The following is a 6,364-nucleotide window of genomic DNA, read 5'->3' as shown; positions in this document are numbered from 1 at the left end:
CCTCCATTAAAAGAAAATCGTGCTTCTTAGCCAAATCTTGCAAACGCTTTATAAAATCACAGCTGAAGTCTTCTACTATATCTACGTGCGTTTTTTTTAGTACCACAATGTGTGGTCCTACCAAATCTGCTAATTGTAAAATAGAGTCTGCTTTGCTCAAGTCTGCTGCCAAGCACAAAGTAGATTCTTTTGTTTCCATTACATTGAATATTTTAGATGCAATCTCGTTTGTAGCCTTATTAGCGCGACAGTAAAATGGTATTTTCAGTCTGCATTCTGGAACTTTAAAAGTAGCTATTTAATATTCTATGAAGCAGAAAATGATGCTGCGTAAAATGTTATTTACCTTGATTAACGATAACAAGAGCTTGACATAGCGACAAGTAGTTTAGTACATCTTTTATTATCGTTGGTGTAATCTTGTCAGCTTCCACGAGGTAAGCCAAGAGACTGGTGACCGAGTACAAACTCCACATGTTTATACCATTAGTTTCAATATTCTTTTTGCCACCCTGTTCTCTGTCAATCACTACAAGTGCATCTGTTACCTTCAAACCCTCTTTTCTTAAAGTTTGTACAGTCGCTAGGATACTGCTACCGATAGTGACTAAATCCTCCATGATCACACAATTATCTCCTAATTTGAAAATGGCCTTCTATCATTTTCTTTGTGCCATATGCCTTTTCCACTTTTCTTTTGATTAACATGGGGATATTAAAATCGACAGATATCAAAGTAGCTAACGGTAAAGCAGTGTAAGGTACACCACAGATCCCGGATATGTTTTCACGGATGAGAAGCTAGCGTTCCGATCACGCAGTGCCAGAAAACCTAATCCTACATCTTTAACGTCAGACGATATTAATCTGTACTTATTTCATAATTTATTTTGATCCTAGAATGAACTGTACACTTGAATCAGATATAATACGAAATAAAAATAGCTATGTGCAACAGGTTATCCTTAATAATTTAAATACCGCTCTGTGGATCACGCTTTCAGGGATCATGTGTGTTTTAATTTCAATAGACAGAAATCATTTGCGAAAAATCGAGTGCCGTAGACGTAGAATTGAAGAAGTTCGCTGATTCACTTTTTGCGATCTACGCGATCAAATTTGGAGAATCTGTGACCAAAATTGGTTTGAAATGTCCAGTGTATTTTGACTTGAGAGTAATAATCTATCAACCAAAAGTTATGGTATGAGTAATTAAAAAATTCTATTCAGCATACTCTGTGATTTGTATAATTTTTAAATTGTTTATATTCTTTGATATTTCGAAGGCTCAACTGGCGATGACACTGTGGAGACTGTCAGAGGACCGTGAAAACGTAACTCAGATCTGTGGTGTACCTTACACTGCTTTACCATTAGCTACTTTGATATCTGTCGCTTTTAATATCCCCATGTTAATCAAAAGAAAAGAGGGAAAGGCATATGGCACAAAGAAAATGATGGAAGGCCATTTTGAACTAGGAGATAATTGTGTGATCATTGAGGATGTAGTCACTAGCGGTAGCAGTATACTAGAGACTGTACAAACTTTAAGAAAAGGGGGTTTGAAGGTAGCAGATGCTCTTGTAGTAATTGATAGAGAACAGGGTGGCAGAAAGAATACTGAAGCTAATGGTATAAACATGTGGAGTTTGTACTGGGTCACCAGTCTCTTGGCTTACCTCGTGGAAGCCGACAAGATTACACCAACGATAAGAAAAGATGTACTAAACTACTTGTCGCTATGTCAAGCTCCTGTTATCGTTAATCAAGGGAAATAACATTTTACACTGCATCATTTTCTGTTTCGTAGAATATAAAATAGCTTCTTTTAAAGTTCCAGAATGCAAACTGAAAATACCATTTTACTGTCGCGCTAATAGGGCTACAAACGAGATTGCATATAAAATATTCAATCTAATGGAAACAAAAGAATCTACTTTGTGCTTGGCAGCAGACTTGAGCAAAGCAGACTCTATTTTACAATTAGCAAATTTGCTAGGGCCACACATTGTGGTACTAAAAAAAACGCACGTAGATATAGTAGAAGACTTCAGCTGTGATTTTATAAAGCGTTTGCAAGATTTGGCTAAGAAGCACGATTTTCTTTTAATGGAGGACCGGAAGTTCGCGGATATCGGCAACACGGTGTCTTTGCAATACCAAAAGGGTATTTACAAAATTGCGGAATGGGCAGATATTGTTACTTTGCACGCGATAGCAGGAAAGAGCATAGTAGATGGATTAAAAAATGCGTTAGGAAATGTTAACGAACCGGGTGGTATTTTTATACTGGCGCAAATCATATGGGGATATTAAAATCGACAGATGTCAAAGTAGCTAATGGTACACCACAGATCTGAGATATGTTTTCATGGGTGAGAAGCTAGTGTTCCGATCACGCAGTGATCGTACTAAGCTAATCCTACATCTTTAACGTCCAACGTTATTATTCTGTACTTATTTCATAATTTATTTTCATCCTAGTATGAACTGTACACTTGAATGAAATATAATACGAAAGAAAAATAGATATGTGTAGATTTCCTTAATAATTTTAATATCGCTCTGTGCATCATGCTTTCAGGGACCATGTGTGTTTTAATTTCAATAGACAGAAATCATGTGCGAAAAATCGAGTGCCATGGACGTAGAATTGAAGAAGTTAGCAATTTCACTTTTTACGATCTACGCGATCAAATTTGGAGAATCTGTGACCAAAATTGGATTGAAAAGTCCAGTGTATTTTGACTTGAGAGTAATAATCTCTCAACCAAAAATTGTGGTATGAGTAATTTAAAAATTTTATTCAGCATACTCTGTGATTTGTATAATTTTTAAATTGTTTATATTCTTTGATATTTCGAAGGCTCAACTGGCGATGACACTGTGGAGACTGTCAGAGGACCGTGAAAACGTAACTCAGGTCTGTGGTGTACCTTACACTGCTTTAATTAGCTACTTTTAATATCCCCATGTTAATCAAAAGAAAAGAGGGAAAGGCATATGGCACAATGAAAATGGTGGAAGGCCATTTTGAACTAGGAGATAATTGTATGATCATTGAAGATGTAGTCACTAGCGGTAGCAGTATACTAGAGACTGTACAAGCTTTAAGAATAGAGGGTTTGAAGGTAACAGATGCTCTTGTAGTGATTGATAGAGAACAGGGTGGCAGAAAGAATATTGAAGCTAATGGTATAAACATGTGGAGTTTGTACTCGGTCACCAGTCTCTTGGCTTAACTTGTGGAAGCCAATAAGATTACACCAACGATTAGAAAAGATGTACTAAACTACTTGTCGCTATGTCAAGCTCCTGTTATTGTTAATAAAGGTAAATAACGTTTTACACTGCATTATTTTCTGCTTCATACAGTATTAAATAACTTCTTCTAACATTTCAAAATGCAGACTGGAAATACCATATTACTCTCGCGCTAATAAGACTACAAACGAGATTGCATGTAGAATATTCAATCTAATGGAATCAAAAGACTATCTACTTCGTGCTTGGCAGCAGACTTCACCAAAGCAGACTCTATTTTACAATTAGCCAATTTGGTAGGGCCACACATTGTGGTACTAAAAAAGCGCACGTAGATATAGTAGAAGACTTCAGCTGTGATTTTATAAAGCGTTTACAAGATTTGGCTAAAAAGCGCGATTTCCTTTTAATGGAGGACCGGAAGTTCGCGGATATCGGTAACAAAGTGTTTTTGCAATACCAAAAGAGTATTTACAAAATTGCGCAATGGGCAGATATTGTTACTGTGCGTGCAATAGCAGGAAAGAGCATAGTAGATGGGTGAAAGAATGTGTTAGACAATGTTAACGAACCGGGTGGTATTTTTATAGTGGCGCAAATCATATGGGGATATTAAAATCGACAGATATCAAAGTAGCTAATGGTAAAGCAGTGTAAGGTACACCACAGATCTGGGTGAGAAGCTAGCGTTCCGATCACGCAGTGCCAGAAAACCTAATCCTACATATTTAACGTCAGACGATATTAATCTGTACTTATTTCATAATTTATTTTCATCCTAGAATGAACTGTACACTTGAATGAAATATAATACGAAAGAAAAATAGCTATGTGCAACAGGTTATCCTTAATAATTTAAATATCGCTCTGTGGATCATGCTTTCAGGGACCATGTGTGTTTTAATTTCAATAGACAGAAATTAGGTGCGAAAAATCGAGTGCCATGGCCGTAGAATTGAAGATGTTAGTTAGAAGAAGTTTTGTAGCGTGAATTTTGAAAATAATGTTGATGCTGAAGTTCAGGACGAAACGTGGGGGGGATCATTATCCTGTTTGTGTTTGTGTTAATACACGGAAAAATTATTATATCGAAAAGTCTTTCAAACTTGTTATCAAACGTACACATTGGCCTAATTATGAATCGGTAAAGTATCCTGAGTTCCTCAGCTTAAAATATGAGCATGTTTTTCAAGCGCGAAATATGACTTCTTCGTAAATGTTGGTCAAGAATCCATAATCTCTATTACTCCTAGAAAAAAACTCGTTATTTTAGAAATAAAAATAATCTTATTGCATGGTGAGATGTTTGTTGGGTAAGCGTTTGAGAGGTGCAACGTATAAAAAATGAAATCATATCAAAAACGTGAAAGACTTATTATATTAGAATATATTATAATAATATAGTATATTATAATATATATATCTAATATAATATATTATATTATATTAGAATATAAAAAGTACTACGCCTAAGCCAACAAAGTATTTAAAAAGAAAAGGAAAAGGATTGCTTTAGAAAATTTGCCAAAAGTATTAATTTCCGTTTAAATTCTATATCGTGTGCAAATTGTACAAACTATTTAAAAATAAATAGATTGTTCAAAATTATGTCAACTGTGCTAATTTTGAATTAGCCGTATCGTCTTCAACGTTCACTTTCCGCCGCGTGCGTGTCGGCTGTTTTTATATTGACGAGTCCGATGCCTATTCGGGGTTAAACCACCTCTCGACGTTATACATGTGACCTGCGCATGTTTACACCGTCGCTTTGTATTCGTCACTTGGGTCATCCTTTCAATAATCCTAATATTAAATCAGTTACCCATTTTCCATTGTCTCCCATTCAACATCGTTCGTAAAAATTAATATTATTCGTTAAGTTCTAAAGAGGATGCTATCATTGTAAAGTGTATAAATTTATTAATGTTATAAATACCATCTGCAAGAGAGAGAGAGAGAGAGAGAGAGAGAGAGAGAGAGAGAGAGAAAACATATATGAGACCATTCTTATAAAACATCGCTAATTATATAATTATTAGAAATAGTAGCTCAACTGTCCATAAAAATAATTGTACTTTATGCTAAATTTCTGTACGATTAATACTCTTACTGCCTCCATATAATATTCAACATTGGTAGTAGAAATGAAATATACAAGATAAACGCTGTGACTAAATTCATGAAAATGAGCTGAGAAACTCAGGATACTTTACCGATTTATGAGTAGCAATACTGACCTCAGTGTATTTAAAACCGTAAAACTAAATAGCAGTTATTTATCTTAAAGTTGTAAAAAATTTCGTCCCATTGGAATTCCGAAAGGACATGTCCTGGAACTCTATAACAAATAATCAAATCAAAAGTTGGTTATCCGCACATTTCAACCGATTGATCAGATGAAATATTGCACAATTCAGCAAATGTCTCTTAAGGACGAAAATAATCATTCTTTCGCCCCTGGCATAAGTTCTGTCCTTTTTAAATGTAACAAAACGAGTGAAGTTGATCTCATTATCGGATTCAAGTCAAGATTCCACTATGAAGATGTCCACCTCTTGCATAATAATCAGCAGCTGAAATTTTAAGTGAATTAGATTCCGAGTAAAATTTTCGCAATCGCAAGATGATTCTTGTGTCGTGATGTTGTTTCGTGCCCACGTAGAGAACGTTTGACGGATATTCGTGTCGCGGATTTATTGTCCGGAAGTTTTCCTCGACGGTACTGCGTTGTAAAAAAATTACAATTCCAGTCCGTTTCGCGTCCAGTATAATTCTGCTAAATTTCGTTGATCTCGAGAATTCTTAAATCGTTGTCAAAGTCGACAGTCCGATTGTACATGCTGTAAAAAATTATATGTCACAACGATCAAGATCAAAGGGTTTTTTATTGCAAAATATAGTACTCATCGAGAGGACCGAAAGTTTGAAAGGATCCATGGGTCTCAAGTCAATCCTTTGCGTAAGAGACGGTATTAAAAAAGACAAAAATTGATTAGTGTATCCCCGATATCGTGGTATAACAGGCCGGACATTGATTCTACATGCGAAAATAAGTGGGGCAAAGGGAATAACATTTTTTCATTCAAGGCTCGTTTCCGAG

The 6,364-nt window shown here is 35.6% G+C and overlaps 1 pseudogene; it reads left to right on the top strand.

The window, feature by feature from the left end:
• Nucleotides 1-267: 267 nt before the first annotated feature.
• Nucleotides 268-1,778, top strand: LOC143262789 (uridine 5'-monophosphate synthase pseudogene; annotated as a pseudogene).
• Nucleotides 1,779-6,364: the final 4,586 nt, after the last annotated feature.

The sequence above is a fragment of the Megalopta genalis genome, unplaced genomic scaffold, assembly GCF_051020955.1.
Source record: "Megalopta genalis isolate 19385.01 unplaced genomic scaffold, iyMegGena1_principal scaffold0222, whole genome shotgun sequence".
NCBI classification, from domain to species: Eukaryota; Metazoa; Arthropoda; class Insecta; order Hymenoptera; family Halictidae; genus Megalopta; species Megalopta genalis.
This window is presented reverse-complemented; position numbering and strand designations above follow the sequence as displayed.